Below are 16,589 nucleotides of genomic sequence, written 5' to 3' on the forward strand. Positions count from 1 at the left end.
TGGTATATACAGGAAGCCCTCACCTGCAGGTTTGTTCGGGTATATAAGGGGCAATCTTTCAGGTATCTTGTTTCCAAGGTGCATATGGCTCTATACCAGCACCTCAAACTTTTCCCTTGAACTTATTTCAATAAATAAAATAAAGCCATCCTTTGCTTAGAGAAGTACTGCCTGATTTTGAGAGATGCTGCTAGTAGTAGAAATATAAAATTTCCCCACTGCATCAGTCCAAAAGAACTCAGAATCACCGAGGGCAGAGGACAAACTGCAGTATGCATTTCTACATAGCAATCTGAAATTTTGAAACAGTTAGAATTATACCACTTGATGCCCTGCAATAGCGATATTTGTTCAAAACTATCAGAACCTGATTAGGATGCACATGAAAATTAAATAGGGCCACAAAGCAAAAGGTGTTTTTTTTTTAAACACACACAGACAAAGAGAGAGAGAGAGAGAAAACAGTTGTGCAATAAGTATATTTATTAAACAGTATACATTTTGTCACATACATGAAAGTAAACAGACCCACACTTGTTACTCAGATATTTGCTTTCCTAGTACACCACACTGGTTCTCTTCTGGCGTTGCCATTACTGCTGGTGTAGTGGACCAGACAATGATGGAAGTAGGATAAAGAAGAAGGGGATTATATGGAAAGAGATTGTGAACTGCAGGTACCTACAGACCACTCTTTGCCAACTCAACCAGGCTAACTGTGGCTCCTGCTTTCCATATCTTAAACCTCCATTTTGCTCACTGACTATCTTATCAACGATAGAGTAAAATTCTGCTCTGGCTTCCTGTTCCTCCTTCTGTGACACCTTCAATTGAAATTAAATTCCACAGAATAACTGCACATTGCATTAAAAAAGATTTATAAATAAATGAGTGGTGTGGAAGCTAGGCCTTAATTAAGAAGTCACACACCCACACCCACCCCTCTTTAGCAAAAGGTTCCATGTAGCTTGCTGTAAGGAGAGCTAAATTGTGCAGCCTTTGCTCACTCGAGTCCAGCTTCCAGCACTAACTAGAGCGTACCGTCTCAGAATAAACGCGAGCTGAAGCTTGCAATACTTATAAAGCAAAACCACAGTTACGTAGCTGTCACAATAATTTTACCTGAAGCAAAACCAAGATCTTCTTCAGGCCAGACATTTAAGGAAACTCAACCAAATACAGTTATAAGGCAACATATTATGCCTTGTTCAAGTTCTACATACCCTTATCTATGATGTATTCAAAAATGTATCCAGAATGCCCAGTTAGGCCTTTGAAATTGCCCCAAAGGTCCCCTTCAGTCTGGTGGGTTTTGGGGGTGCCTTCTCCAACATGTAATTGGTGCAAAAGTAGTGCATTAGTGGTGGATAGGCACCACTAATGCACACATCGTTCGTTGTTCTGTGATTCTTCCCCCACATCACTCTTGCACTGCGGTGTCACAACAGCGGGGCAAACAAAAAGGAAAAAAGGAAAAACAACCCACACAAAACACACAAATAAACCAGAACATTTGTGAAATAAAAAGTTGCAGGATTATAGCGGCAAGTTATAGGATATGTATGGTTTGTTTGTGGAAACAAATCACTATGTCCACCCCAAATCTTCGGTGCTGCAAACAGTGTTGAAAATGAGATTGCATGTAATCACCACAATACTGTACTATCACAAGCACAAATCATGAATGAACAATCAAAAGGATGTCTGAGGCCGTTCACTGAGTTTGGGATCATGCATTCAGAGACGTAGGAAGCTATCTTATGTTGGGTCAGCACATTGATCCATCTAGCCCAGAACTGTCTACACTAACTGGAAATGGCTGTCCAGTGCTTCAAAAGAGTCTTTTCTAGTCCTACCTGAAGATTCTGGGTATGACTCTCAGTTCTTCTGCATATAAATCACGGGATCTATCAGCAAGCCATAACCCATTCCCCAGTAATGCAATGCAGAAGATTTTGAAAGGTTTATATAATTGGGGGCGATTTGGGATGACTTGGCAGGAGGCCTTGAAATAATACCCCAAACAGCTTTTTTTAAAAGATCTGGTTCTATTGAAATATCTAGTTATGTGCTTTCCAAATGCCATTCACCCACTGAAACATAAATGTATCTGATACGCCTTTTCTTTATCTGCACTTGCAAAGAGCAAGGGGGTGTGGATCAGTCCTATAAAGTGTTGGGTTTGGTGTGTTGTTTTTTTAAAAAAAGCAAATGAGGGAAATAAGGTTTTAAAATAAGTAACATATCTGCTGCTGGCGATAAATTGATATTCTACAGAGGCCACTTTTATTCCATCCACAACACAAAAGGAAGAGTTAGAAGTGAAGTTTAAAATCTGCTAACAGGGATTTTGCAAGCAGAGAAAGGTAATAGCATGTTATACAATTTCTGTCAAGTCACTCTACTAAACTCAGACAATAATTGAAAGAGATTGACTTTCAAACTATTTGGAATAATGAAATGCAGAAAGTCCCTTTGCAAACCCCGTAGGATAATGGAATGCACCCTTCCAATTTACTTCCCCCCCCCCCCGCTCCTTATTTCATCCCTTCATTCCCATGTCTAAGCACTTATTTCTGCCTAGAGCATCAGCCTTCAGGAGAAGCCTGTGTTAAAGTTCAGTTTCACACACTTGGCCACTGTAGGCAACAAAATGGCTGCAGCGCAGCACTCTACACAATTGCTCAGGGATATAGACCAGTGACATCACCAGGACTTGCTCCCAAGCAAGATGAGGCTGCAGACAGCACGGTGCTTCTGCACCACATTTGTTTCAAGGTAGGAAGAACCTCCAGGGCAAGAATCCTGACCCTGCTAACTCAACATCAATGAGACTTTCAAATGAGCTAAAGGATGTTGGAGTTCTGAGAGAGCAGGTCAACATTAAACACAGAGAACCACCTTCTTCCCAAGGACATGTGTCCTATCAAGGGCAAGTGTTTTCAGAATTGCAAAACCAGGGATTTCGTCATCCTCTTATTTTCTGTAGACTCAGAGTAGTATTACGCTCAGAGGAACATAGTGCCAGTTTTTGGACACAGATAACAGAACTGACTCTTATGACTTGCACGACCCTACTTCTAGGTAGCTCACGCACCACCGCCTCTGAACTACTTAGAAGCAGACAAGCATCTACCAAGGGATGTGCTCATCCCATCAAGCTTAAGCCAAGGGCAAACAGCAAGCAGCCCAATGGCTCAAAATTCGAGTCATGTGCAAAATTCCCACAGAACATTTCACATGAACTTTCCATGTACAGGATGTGTACAGAGCTCCAACAGTACTATGAAATGGCATTTATGGGCAGAAAGTCAAACATATGGAATGGGGAATTCATTGTTTTCCTGTTGCTCAACATTTCGCTAGGACTTGTAGAATGCATAAGTCTATGTGTTCCTTCTTCCCAATAACCTTGCAGAGCAAATCACTCGCTATCACTCATAGCGCATCAAGGCAGTGCTCTCAGATTGCACTCACTGTGGAGTAACCCCCACAAAATACAATGAGGTTGACTTAAGTTGAGAATAATTATGCCTAGAACCAAATCATAGACATATAAGGTCAACCAGTCTGAGGCTACAAAAACAAAGAGAATGCAAGACCAGAAGCGAGAAAAGCTTGCCTACGTCCTCATAGTACATTCTCTACCCTTTGAATTCACTGGAGAAAACAACGTTCTGCATAAAGCCAACACACCATTTAGGTAGTCTCACTAATTTTATGTGCTGCCTTAACTATATCTTTGTGAACAAAGGAATGGAATGGTGAAACACATTCTATAGCATTCCACATCAAGATTCACACATTATATGCCAGTACTGAACTATGCAGGTTTATATTTTGCTGCTTCCAATTCCTAAAAGTCTGTTACCTTATACTACAATGTTGCTTCATTCTGTTTGGATATCAACCGTAACTTAGACTGAAGTGCACTATCAGAAGTTAAACCACCTACAGTTCCCAGAGTGAACCAAAACCAACGCAACACATTCCTTCCTTCCAACAGTGATGCTCATCTGTCCCAGGAAAAGCTTCATCAAGCCCATAACATGAATCAAGCATCTAGAACTCAAAGAAACCAGAAGCTTTGTTTTTTCTTTATATAAAAAAAAGGTCAGGTTCTTCCAGCCCTTAGACGCTCACCGCTTTCTGATGATCACCATCAGAAACAGACTTTAACAGACTGCAATGTGTACAAATAATGCAGGCTGCATCAGTAGGCTCTGGTTACAGCTCAAAGCACAATTTGGATGGGTAAATAATAAACCACTAAGCAAATGAGTGCTAAAAAGAACGGAAGGAGATGGACACAATCTTAACTATGTGAGAGACCGACAGAATGTTGCCTAGGCCCATGCAGAATACAAATGTGTTACAGGTCCAAATCTTTGATCTTCCTTTTTGAGGAGCTGTGATGTATAAAACCAATTGTACCAAGCAGACAGTCCTATGCTGAATATAAATTATCCTGCAACTATGGTCATGTTTAAAAGAAAAGAAGGAAGAGCTATACAGCCATGAAGCAATAATACTTCTTTATGGGGTGGGGGAATTAAAATGCAAACAGTTATCTGTATGGGTAACCACCTTGAGGGAAGAAATAAAGCAGCAGATATGCACCTTAACTGTTTAATTTGACAGAAGGAGGATTTAAATAGAAAACGTTCACACATATTGCAATAACAGCAGCATCTCGTTACTTGCTACCCATGAGAGAGAGTTGATTCTGCCATACCATCCATATATATATATATATATATATATATCCCAAGAATCATTGACTTAAGTAATGTTCAGTTTTATTTTCAGATTTGACTACAGACACAGCTGAAGTAGAACATGCCTGGAAATTTAAAGACCTCTCTCTGCCAGCTCACTCTTCAAAAGAGCTTGCCTTTTGCTTATCAAGCTAACCCCTTGCGTCTCCAGGGTTTAAGTCATTGATATTCTGATCCCGTCTTTGCAATTGACACCCACATGCCAATTTTTCTACACAGATACACACACACACAATATAGATGAAGAAAACATGGGGGGTTGTTTTTAGTTTTTGCTTAGTGGGGTTTTTCTGTGCTGTACTGTACTGCATTAATGTAAACTCATGCCTCCCTCTCTCGCTTTCACCTTTATCTTATGCAAAATTTACAGTTTTGGAAGCATTCAAGTATGAAGGCATACCCCGAGTTCCCTTTCACATTTCAAATGTGAAAACAAACCATTTCTGACAAGCCAATAAAGCTTTATTTGAATATATTTACTGAAGTCAGTCTCTCTCTCTCTCTCTCTCTCTCTCTCTCTCACACACACACAGAGAGAGAGAGAGAGAGAGAGAGAGAGAGAGAGAGAAACTTAGTCCATCCTAGAGCTGTTGGCAATGTTACAGGAGAGGTTTCTGCTGGACACTTTCTGCACAATAAAGAACTCTGTTTAACTTGCAAGCTTGCACACCAATTCCATTGACAGAAGAAGTCACTCATCTGTCTTTTCCATTACCAATCTGGGAAACATTGTCAGATAAAATAAAATAAAAACTCCATGACGTTCTAATTAGATTTTTAAATCTATGGTGTTACTTATGGAGGAAATCATTCCTTTTGTAAGAGTTCACTGGGCAGAGGAAGTAACTTCTTGCCTCAATACTTCTCCCAGCCCCACTTTAAACAATTGATTGCTCCTATTTCAGCCCAATATTTACTTGCATCCTTTCATTCGTTTATAACCTTGGCTCATTTGCAGCAAGAGTTCTGCTTGGATCTTCTGCATTTTCATATTTACAACAGTGGGAAGTTCAGATATTATTGCCTTCACCATCACATCATGCTCAGAGACCCTAAGAGATGCTCTGAGGGCACCTTCCATTTTTGATGGGCCAACACTCCTGCATTATCAATATTCTCTGCTTTTTATTTTATTTAAAAACATCAGATCAGGATGGAAGTCACAGGCTTTGCCTAAGGCAACAGGCTCTTTATTTTTTGCCTTCTTAAAAAAATGCTTGCACTCAAGCTATATTAAGGCAATGCTGTATTCCTATGGTCCACGCCCCCTCCCCTCTCATGATCATACAGAAGCTAATGCCTCCTCCCCTGCTCCTCATCTCAGACCTCAGAGCTACTTCTTACAAGTTATTACTATGCTAAGCTTGCATGCAGGAAAAGAGAGACCCTCCGTTCTGCAGCCAAACTGCAACATTTCCATCTGCAGCCAGCAGGTTTTAAAGATCCACACTGTGACCAATTTCTACCTAGGAAGGGGGAGGGAGCCATAATCTGATTCCTGTCTTACTCACTTTCTCCCAATACTGCTAAGGAAAGAGAAAGCCGTGCTTAGCTTAGTGCTCCCTAAGTCTTTCCCTTCCAGGTCCATGCGGAGCTGGAACTAGACATTAGAGATATGAAATGTTAAATTTCTTCTCCCGCTCATTCAAGGACTCAAGGAAATCACCAGTATATTTGCCAACCCACCCAAACACTGATCTGTGCTACATCTTATTCTAATGTGCCAAATGCACAGTAACTTTAAGCTGATCACCAGAGTTCAAGGAAATCCTTCATTCAGGGAACTTCATTTACAATCCAACACATCGCTGGTCGGTGGAGGGTTGTTGTTTTTTTACTTTCCCTTTCTCTCTCTCTCTCTCTCTCTCTCTCTCTCTCTGTGTGTGTGTGTGTGTGTGTCTGTCACACACAGAGCAGTTTTTTTTAATGCAATCCCCCGTCTAATGCAGTCTCCATTACAGGATTAAAACTGCATCAATAAAAAACTCCATATGTTTTTCCTCCCCCATTCACATCTCTGACCCTCCCTCCCCTTCACTAAGTACTCTGCACCCTGACACTCAAAAGCTGAACTGCTCGCGATGGGCTTTGCATTGCAAAAGGGAGGGAGAACGACCGTGCGATCTTCAGCGATCGGGAGGGATCACATCACATATCAGTTTGCGGAAGGGGGGTTCCCCTCCTCCCAGAAGCTACACAGTTTGGCTTCTCTCTTCCACACCCCCACCCCGAAAAATCTAAGCCACGGGTGTACCAGCGCTGCATACTTAGATTGCAAAGATCTACAGCGTGTGGAAGGATAAGGAAGCGAAAGGAGAATCTAGATAGAGAGAAGGCGCTTGCTTGTAGACCGCCAGCGCTCTCCCTAGACGAAGTCTCTCCCCAGCTCTCCTCGAGACGCACCACCCACTTTCTCTGCCTTACCTTGAATTCCTTGTGTGAGCAAGAGAATCTCCGTCTAAAGCTGCTCCTCAGCCATGCCGTTCCTTTCCGCTGCCTTCAAGTCAGACCCAAAGCGCACCATGAGGTGGGTAAAGAAAAGGAAAATCCTTGTTCTGCTCAGAATCTTGGAATGAATTATTACATGGGGACGGGCACGGAGGAGATCGTCTAGGACGAAAAACAGTAAGATCAAAAACGAAGTAGTGAGACCGGTGGGGGTGGCTGGGAGGGAGGTGCCCTTCTTCCACAGCTTGAGGAGAGGCAAGAGACAGAGACAAAACGAAGAGATCCTAACTTGAGAGTTATTCAAACACGCTTGCTGCTGTAGGGCAAGTGAGAGACCGGGGAAGGCAAGTGAAGTCCGCGTACCCACCGGCTTCTCAACTACCCAAAGGAACGCTGGAAAGAAGAGGATGGGGCCAAGTCTGGCAAGCTGCTGGCCGGCTTGGTTTGTGTTTCTTTTTTCTGAAAAAAAAGAACTTGCACGAAGAGATTCGTTGCAACTTGGAAGGAAGAAATCCTCCAGCTTTATGCAATCACCGGGATGATTTACAACGTCCTTCTTTTCGAGTGCCGAGCCCCTCTGAGAGGTCGGCGGGGGGCGGCGGTGCTGGTGATGTAGGGGGTCGGAACAAGAGGCGGCTAAGGGCGAGACGGTATCCCGTCCCCCCCTCCCAGGAGAGGGGAAGTCTCTTCCCCGGGGCTCAGGTGGCCAGTCTGCCCCAAGAGCTGTCTCGGTCTACGCAGGACTCCCCCCGAAGGCGAGCCGGAGACTCCGGGCGCGCTCCCGCCCGGGGGCTCGCGATTCGTGTTGCTGCTGCTGCTACTGCTGCTGCTGCTCCACGCACTGGCCGCATCCGCTCCGCGCTCCGGCTGCTGCCGTCTGAACTCCGCTTTCCCAACCACTGCCAGCAAGTCCTCGCCGGGGCTGACATCACTGCAAAGGAGGCGGGGAATGGAGGGGGAAATGCAAATGAGGGAGGCGGGGGAAGAGAAGGAGGGGGGGTTAAAAAAAGATTCCCCCCCACCGCTTTCCTCCCGTGGTCTTAAGGGTTCTGTAAGCTGCTGCTTTCAGCTCATGGAAAAATCAGGCGAAGGCATCTAAAGCAAGGGAGAAAGACGCTCGTTTCTCCCAAAAATAATAAGTCACCTTTAATAAATAAAAGAAGGCAGGGGCTAATAACTCGGGGATCTGACCGAGCTGGGATCGTTCTTGGGCGTTCGTCTTAGAGAAGTAACAGATGATTAATCTAAAAATTCATTTCCTTTGATCTTATTCCTATCCCTTTGGGTGCTACCCAACTTGTTCAGAGTAGTCCCATTTAAGTAAATGGAAGTAAGCGATTCTGCTCTGAATATAGGGAGATATCTCATACTGAGACTGGTCCGTCTGGCTCAGTATTCAGAAGCCCCAATCCTACTTGGAGACCTGCTGAGGACTGAACCCAGGAGCTTCCAGGTGCAAGGGAGATGCTCTGCTACTAAGCGACAAGCCTTCCCTATTCAGCATGAATGGGGCATGGTGGTGGCTCCTAGGCTGCTGTCTTAGCAGGTGCTCTGCTACTCACAAATGGTCCATCCCAAAAGAGTCTGGGCCTGACTATCACTGTGTACCACCTGCTATGTTTATTTGAATTCTGTTTGATTCCAGTTTTTCTCCAGGGACCTCAAGGAAGGGCAGCTCATTCTCTTCACCACCCATCCATGAGGCAAGGTGACGCAATTGCCTTGGGTGGCAGGATCCATAGGGGCAGCAGATCCAGCCACCCAAGGAATGCATTGTCTGCTGCTACAGCTGCTACTGCAGCGGCAGCAATGGCTGTGATGTCCTCCTTGGAGGCTGAATCGGCCACATCCTTGGCAGCACTCCCCATGCTGCCTCTACAGCAGCCTCTTGGCAAAATAGGAGGCACTGCTAGTTTCCTCCCACCCTTGTTCCCAATGTAGATCTTTTCCCCACCCTTGTTCCTGATGTAAATAATCACTCACCTAGTCTCTCCTAGTGGGGAGGTGTCATTTTGTGGTTTGCCTCAGGTGCCAGAATGCAGAGGTGAAGCTGGGGGGCCTTAGCCCTGGGCGCAGTTTTTTTTTGGGGGGGTCGCATTCCTCATGACACCCTCCCAGGCTGCAGCGCACTATGAGAAAGAGGCAACAGGCATGCACCCTCCCAGCCCTGCACCACATTTGCAAGTCTCGCAAAGCAGCACTGGACTCACAGGGCTCTGTGAGTGCACCCCTCAAAGCAGGGCTCCAGTGGGCAGGGGTTGCTCCAGGCATGTCCTTCCACCACAGTGTGCTGTGCACTCCCTGGCGCCCACCTACCCCAGGCGCCAGCAAGGAACACTCCACCACTGTCAAAATGCATTAGGGCAGCCCCAAATTTTAGCATGGTTGGCAGAACATTGTCTTTGCATGTAGAAGTTTCCAGGCCCATAGGCAGGTAGAGCTGGGAATTGTCTCCTGCATGAATCCCTGAAAAGCTGCTGCCAGTCAGTGTGGGCAGTACTGAGCCAGCTGGACCAGTGGTCTGACTCAGTATAAGTCAGCTTCCCCTGCACAACATCTTTGTGAGATACTAATGGAAAGAGAAGGGGAGGGGCATTAGAGACTGACCTACAGTCACCCAGTGAGTTTAATGACTCAGTGATATTCCTAGTCTTACTAGTGGAGGCTAGCCCGACTGTTAGGCAGAGTGACAGCTTTGCCTCAAGCAATTGATTGATGCAAAGGCAGCAAACTGTTAAGTTAGGTGAGTGATGTTTATTGTCTTTCTAGTGCCAGGGAGGGGGAGAGGACTTTGTGGCATTTTCTAACCCAGACATCAAAAGGACTTGGCTGCATCCTGGGCTACTATGTACCTTGACTTGCCAGGGACAAGCACCATTTGTTGTCCGCCTAATGCAGCAAATTGTCTTGGGCCAGCCCTGATGACAACCTAACCAAGCCTTCCCTGAACTCTTTCATCCAGATGTTCCAGACTGCAACTCCATTCCTAATCATGGCCATGCTGATTGGGGCTTATGGGAATCACAGTCCAAAACATCTGTAGGACAACAGATTGTGCAGGGCTTTTCTAAACTCTGCAACCAAAACCCTGGAGAGGAAATCCATCTCACTCAAGAGCTCCTCAAGTGCTATGAAACTGGCAGAGTTACTGCACATCAAGTGAAGGTTTGGCAACTGCATGAAGTAGAGGGGCCAGCCCATTAAGGAAAATAGGGAATCTCAGCCAATCCCAACCTGCTCTGCATCCTTATTTGCAACCATTTAAGCTTTGCCTGCCATTGGCTCTGGCTCCACCTTCTGTTGGTCTTCTTGCTTTCTCTCCTACTAGTGAGCCTTCCCCACAAGAGATCTTTTCTGCATTGGCTCCCCATCTGTGGAATAGTCTCCCCAGGGAGGCTTGTCTGGCGCCTCCATTAGACATATTTAGGCACTAGGTGAGAAAAAAGTTCCTTTGGCTGATTAACATATTGTACCCATTTTAAATGTGTTTGTGGGAGGTATAGGGAAGATGGAAATTAGGGAGGGGGGTTGTTCTTACTTTTATTATGTATTTTGTGTTTTTATATTGTATTTTTATGTTGTGAGCCACCCTGGGATCCATGGGGGAAGGGCACTACACAAATTTAATAAGCAAATGTTCATCAGCCACCACTAATGTGAAACAAGAGGCCTTCTATTCATTGAAGCCTGCCATGCATTTTGAAACTCTCAAAAAGAAGACTCCAGATTTATGCTATTCTCATGAGCATGGCGGGTGGGCAGGTGAGCAGATGGAAGGGAATGAATGGAAAAGAAGGATCTATGACTAAGAGGAGAGGATCTATTCAGGTCCCTTCCAGACGGCCTGTTTATTGAATATTCATTCTGATTTGCTTGCACAAAGCTTATATGTAGGTTTGACTATGCCCAGTCTTCACTGGATATTTGTTCTGATTTGTATGCACTTTAATCCACTTTAATTGCACAACACTGCATTTTGTATAGGGATTTGAGTCCCTTCTGCAAAATATGGACTTTAGGTGGTGATGTGTTGGCAGAATATATTGTGGAACCACTGTATATAATACATGCTGGTTTTTTTAAATCCTAATTTGGCAGCCAGGTGCAAAACAGGACATATTTCTTTCACCTTTTAATAGTTGTGTAGAAGAAGGAATTTCAGCTGATGGAACTTCCATGGCAAGCTACACATGCTGAATTTTTCATGTCACTTTTAAACCACAGCAACCTGTCCTAGCAACCCTCTCCAATATTATTTTTTACCTGACCATGTTCTCTGCAGTATCAGAAGACAGTTCCTTCTCCATGAAGTGCCATTATGCCTAGTGCTCTCCAAGAACAATAAACAAACCCTAGTAATTATTATTATTTATTAAATTTCTATACCACCCATCATATGAACAACACAAAAATACCATAGTAACAAACAAAATCAATACCATCACCTCCCCAGAGAATCCTATGGATTTAATTTCATTTTAAAAAAAGAAAAGAAAGAAAAGATCTGCCACTTTCATTTTTAAAATCTGGGTTGTTTGTTGAGATTTGTGATCTGCCTGAAGTGTATGAAGCTTGCTAAACAAAATAATTAATACATGCTTTAGCAATCACTTTTCCTGAACTTTGCTACCCGGAGGAGATTTTTTTAAAAAAGAAAAGAGAAGGATACAAATCATAACCAAGGAATGAAATATATTCAGGTCTTGGAAGGCAGAGAAAGCCTGCTTATAGTACTTTTCCTTTTAGGATTCGAAGATAAACCCCCCACTCATTCATCTTGTAGTAGAGGTGGATTATAGTGTCTGTGCTGCAAAATACCAGCAAAATATTATTGTTGCCTTCCAGTTTGTGCTTACAGAGTGAGACAGGAAGACTGAAAAGCATTCTGAGGCAGCTGGTTCAGACACCAAATCACTCAGTGCTGCATGCCTACTTCCCGCTTACTAATATTTTATTTAGGGTACACTTGTAATCAATTTACATCAGTCACATTACTGTACTTGTATTTCACAGGGTATTTCTGAACTGATCTCCAATTGCCTTTTTGTTAGGAAAATGAAAACAGCAATCCTAAACACATTTAGGGGCTGTTGGTGGTGGTGATATCCCTGAATGTTTCCCAGTTGGCACTCGCCTATGGCAGGGCCTTTTCAATGGTGGTTCCCCGTATGTGGAGATGAGGTGTCTCTGTCTCTCCCATTATTAACATTCAGACTGAACATTCCTGTTCACCTAGGCATATGATGGCTGCTGACATATACTGTTTGTAGCCACCTTAAAACGATTAACTATGATGGTTTGTTTGCAGATGTTCTTCATGTTTTGTTTTGTTTATTTGAAATATGCTTTTATTCATTTTAATTGTATTTTTTCTCCTTGTTGTTTACCATACTGGGCTCCTTTGGGAGTAAAGTTGGGACAGAAATTTAAGAAATAAATACAACTAATAAGAATAAATTTACTAATAAGAAAGCTCCGGTGAGCCAGCTGTCCCCCTTCCTGCTGGTTTTTAATCAGCCAAGATGGAAAAGGGTCTGGAGTGCAAGTGGTCACCCTGGCTGATTCAAGCACCTTGTTCACATCCTTGAGCCTTCCCAACAGAGACTAGACAGTGCTCTGGCCACTCCATGAGATTCAGCGGAGTCAAGGTCCTGGTGGATGCAAGTGATTTTATCCTCAAAATGATTATGTTAACAAGCAGTTAAAATTATTTAAAATGTTCAGAACAGTTAGGGCAATAATAGCAGCAACAAAACATAGTAAGAAATATTACACCCCAGGAGTGTTCAGTCACCTCAGCTTTTGTAGCTGGAGTCAGCAAGGGCCAGGTGGAAAAGGCCTGCAAGACAGGGGGCAGGTCTTCCAGGACTCACAGCAAAGATGTGACTCCTATGCTGCAGTCCTAAGCACACTCCATCCTTTTGTAGCTGCATTCTTAACAAACTACAAATCCCATGATTTTTTTGGGAAAAACCAGGGCTGATTGTACCCAGGGCAGATGGGGGCTCTGTTTCACTCTGCAAGCTGTGAGGAGAGTTCTGTCATAGCCCTAGATCTCTAAAAATATACCTGTGTTTTAATCAAGAACTCGGAGAATAAATTTCAACAAGGACCAAAAGCTGGATTTTAATTATATTGGTGGGAGGGGAGGGGGGAGGAACACACATACAAACAACTGTAAACATTGCTTCATGAAGCAAATGAGTTAGCTGGCTGATGACAATGTAATTACCTTTCACTTTCTTTACAGTAATGAAGCTCTATAAAAGCTAAGAAAATGAATAGTCAAAGACATCACTTTTAGGTTTTTTTTTTCTTCACTGTCCATTTAAACAGATGCATTATGCTCCAGTACATCAGCAGGCATTGTTGCCCCAAATTGTTGGTTATGTTTATCAACAATGATACCCCTGACCCAAATTTTATTTGTTTAAAAAATTCTAAATTGCTTTCCTGCCACTGTAGCAAACACAGTACAAAGGTGCCTAAACAGTGGCGTAGCGTGGGGGGTGCAGGGGGTGCCGGCCGCACCGGGCGCAACATCTGGGGGGTAGGGTTAGGGGGCGCAAATCCACGGGTTAGGGGGTGCAAATTACTTGCCTTGCCCCGGGTGCTGACAACCCACGCTACACCACTGTGCCTAAATAAGAGAAAGCAAAACAAAGGTCCTTTTTTGGTGTAACAATAAACTATGGTTTAGTGTTACATAAACAAGCCTCAAACCTGCACCCCTCCTCTTTCTCCTATTGCAAAGCTCTGAAGGAGAAATTGTATGCTTCCCCATCTAAACTCATCAGAATTCCCCTTTATATACAGACTTGGAATCAAGCTACACATTAAGTGAAATGCAAAGATAGGAACATGACACTTTTAGTTACAGCTGCTTGGCTACAATACATTGGGACTACAATGCCCAGAGAGGGGAGGTGAATGGAAAATGTTCCCCTCACCCCACCCCAAGGTTAAATGTGGCACTGGGGGCAGACAAAGTGGTGCTGGGGAAAAAACTTCCTCAGGATTGTGTCTGGTGAGAGAAGGGTTAAAACTCCAAAGACAGAGGTTTGGATGCAAATCCTTCCCATTCTGATTCCTGAATTAAAGAAAGAAAAGCTCCGCTCTCTAGTTACCTTACGTAGTCCAATTAAAATACAGTTTGACCCTCAAGGGAAATACGGTTAGTTCAGCAAGCTAAAGCAAATAATAGTTTATGATTCTGACTTGCTCACTAACCACAGTTTAAACTAGCCAGAGTTGCTCTGAGTTCAGATATTGCATGTCAAGACCCTGAAGCCACCCCTCGTTGATGAATAAGACACAAGGACACAGATATTAGGTTAATGGTTATTGGGCAAATTTAGGCCTCAACTTTATTGGTTACAGAATGTGAGCGGTATTGGCTTAGGCATTGGAATTGACCCGACTATATCTGACTCCTGCCCGTCATGCAGGGTGTCCTGTAAGGGTCAACCACCAATAGGGAGAGCTCCAGCAATGCAAATCAACTCGAGCTCACCCTAGGGTTCCTGATGGGGTCATGGCATGGCCCTAGCCCCTCCCCTGGCTTCGGACAAGATCCACACAACCGGATTCCTTTAACGGAATACCCTTAATATTGGAGCGGCAGGTGATGGCCACACCTCCCCTCCCCCAATGTAAGATCAACCAATGCCTAGCTGCCAAACCTTACAAAAGCTGTGACAATTGCTACGAGGTAGGCAAAAAACAGGGACGCAGGTGGCGCTGTGGGTTAAAGCCTCAGCGCCTAGGGCTTGCCGATCGAAAGGTCGGCGGTTCGAATCCCTGCGGCGGAGTGCGCTCCCGCTGCTCGGTCCCAGCGCCTGCCAACCTAGCAGTTCGAAAGCACCTCCGGGTGCAAGTAGATAAATAGGGACCGCTTACCAGCGGGAAGGTAAACGGCGTTTCCGTGTGCGGCTCTGGCTCGCCAGAGCAGCGATGTCACGCTGGCCACGTGACCCGGAAGTGTCCCCGGACAGCGCTGGCCCCTGGCCTCTTAAGTGAGATGGGCGCACAACCCCAGAGTCTGTCAAGACTGGCCCGTACGGGCAGGGGTACCTTTACCTTTACCTTTAGGCAAAAAACAAATGGCCAGTGCCAATTTGCCAAGTGGAAAAATTCCTACCAAGCCCCTCAACGGCGACCAACCATGATCAAAGGCCAGTGTCAAAAACCTGACAAAAGGGCAGGAGAGTGGGAGGTCAAAGAAGCAAACCAGAAGGAAGCCAGCTGGCCCACACAGCTGGTTAAAAGGTCCCGGCCACACCCCCAGGGCAGTCCACCCCAACTGTGGACCATGACGCGGCTGGGACCCCCACGATAACGCGGGACATTGTCCTACCCCTGCGCCGAGCGGGCGGATTAATGGGAAATGCTGGTAAGTTTCAAAGCAGAAGGGAATGCTTCCTGTCATTCCTTTCAGCCATGCCACAGGGGAGAACAGGAGGGGAGAGCAGGTGAACCCAAGGCTCTTTTATGCAACGCTAAACCATAGTTTAGTGTTGCATCTGAACCAGCCCAATATGAAATTACAACTAATAAACAGATGCATGAAACCAGTGCTACTTTTATAGGAAAAGGGGTGCCAGAACTCTCCAGGAACATTATATTGTGTTTATCGGCTTAAGGAGACTATCAGAAGAGATCATAAAGAAAAAAGAGAAATTATATGAACAAGATATGATGTGGAAACAGCAAGATAAGACTGGATAGAATTATGAACTCTGTTTGGACTGATGGGACTGATTTGGACATTAACGCAGTAGCAAGAAGATGATTAAAATCCCCCTTTGGATCTTGAAGTATGGGTCCCCCCAACAAAATTCAAAATTTGGCTTTGTAATTCGGAATTTAGGTGATGTGATTTAATTTGATATGATTGGCCAGTTAATAAAAATTATTTATAAAAAAAAGAACTCACCAGGAACACCTCCCTCATTCAGGGGTGCCCACCTGAGAGATGCTGGAGCTGAGTTCCTGTGAGTTCCCCCTGAAAAAAGCCCTGCATGATGAAAATATTGATTATTTTTATTAAAGGGCATGAGTGGAAAAAGTGTCTCCCTACAGATGTTTTTTGACTCCAGCTCCCATCATCCCAAGCCAGCATGGCCAATGGTCAGAGCTGTTGGAAGTTGCATTGGGCCATACCAGCTTTGTGGAATTTCATTCCATCATTGTATTGTATTCTGCTTGTCCTTAAGTTAATTTGGTGGTGGTGGTGGTGGTGGTGGTGGTGGTGATATGGAATTGAAACGCTCAAGAGCCTGCTTCACAAGGAACATGCATAAAGAGGTATTTGTAGAATTCCAGAGGATAGGGGCATGCTGCTAGCTCTATCCCTGATGTGCT

At 44.4% G+C, this 16,589-nt stretch overlaps 1 protein-coding gene across 6 annotated transcripts in view; it reads right to left on the bottom strand.

Moving 5' to 3' along the window:
* The window catches only part of PCDH11X (protocadherin 11 X-linked), a 758,870-nt gene extending 750,734 nt beyond the window's left edge, over positions 1 to 8,136 (bottom strand). For all 6 annotated transcript variants that reach the window (XR_014560298.1, XR_014560299.1, XR_014560300.1 and 3 more), the window contains exon 1: positions 7,203 to 8,136. The gene's annotated coding sequence lies outside the window, so the exon portion shown is untranslated. The remainder of the gene's footprint in view (positions 1 to 7,202) is intronic.
* Between the last annotated feature and the right edge of the window lie 8,453 nt (positions 8,137 to 16,589).

This window comes from Podarcis gaigeae (genome assembly GCF_964106915.1).
Source record: "Podarcis gaigeae genome assembly, chromosome: Z".
Classification (NCBI taxonomy): domain Eukaryota; kingdom Metazoa; phylum Chordata; class Lepidosauria; order Squamata; family Lacertidae; genus Podarcis; species Podarcis gaigeae.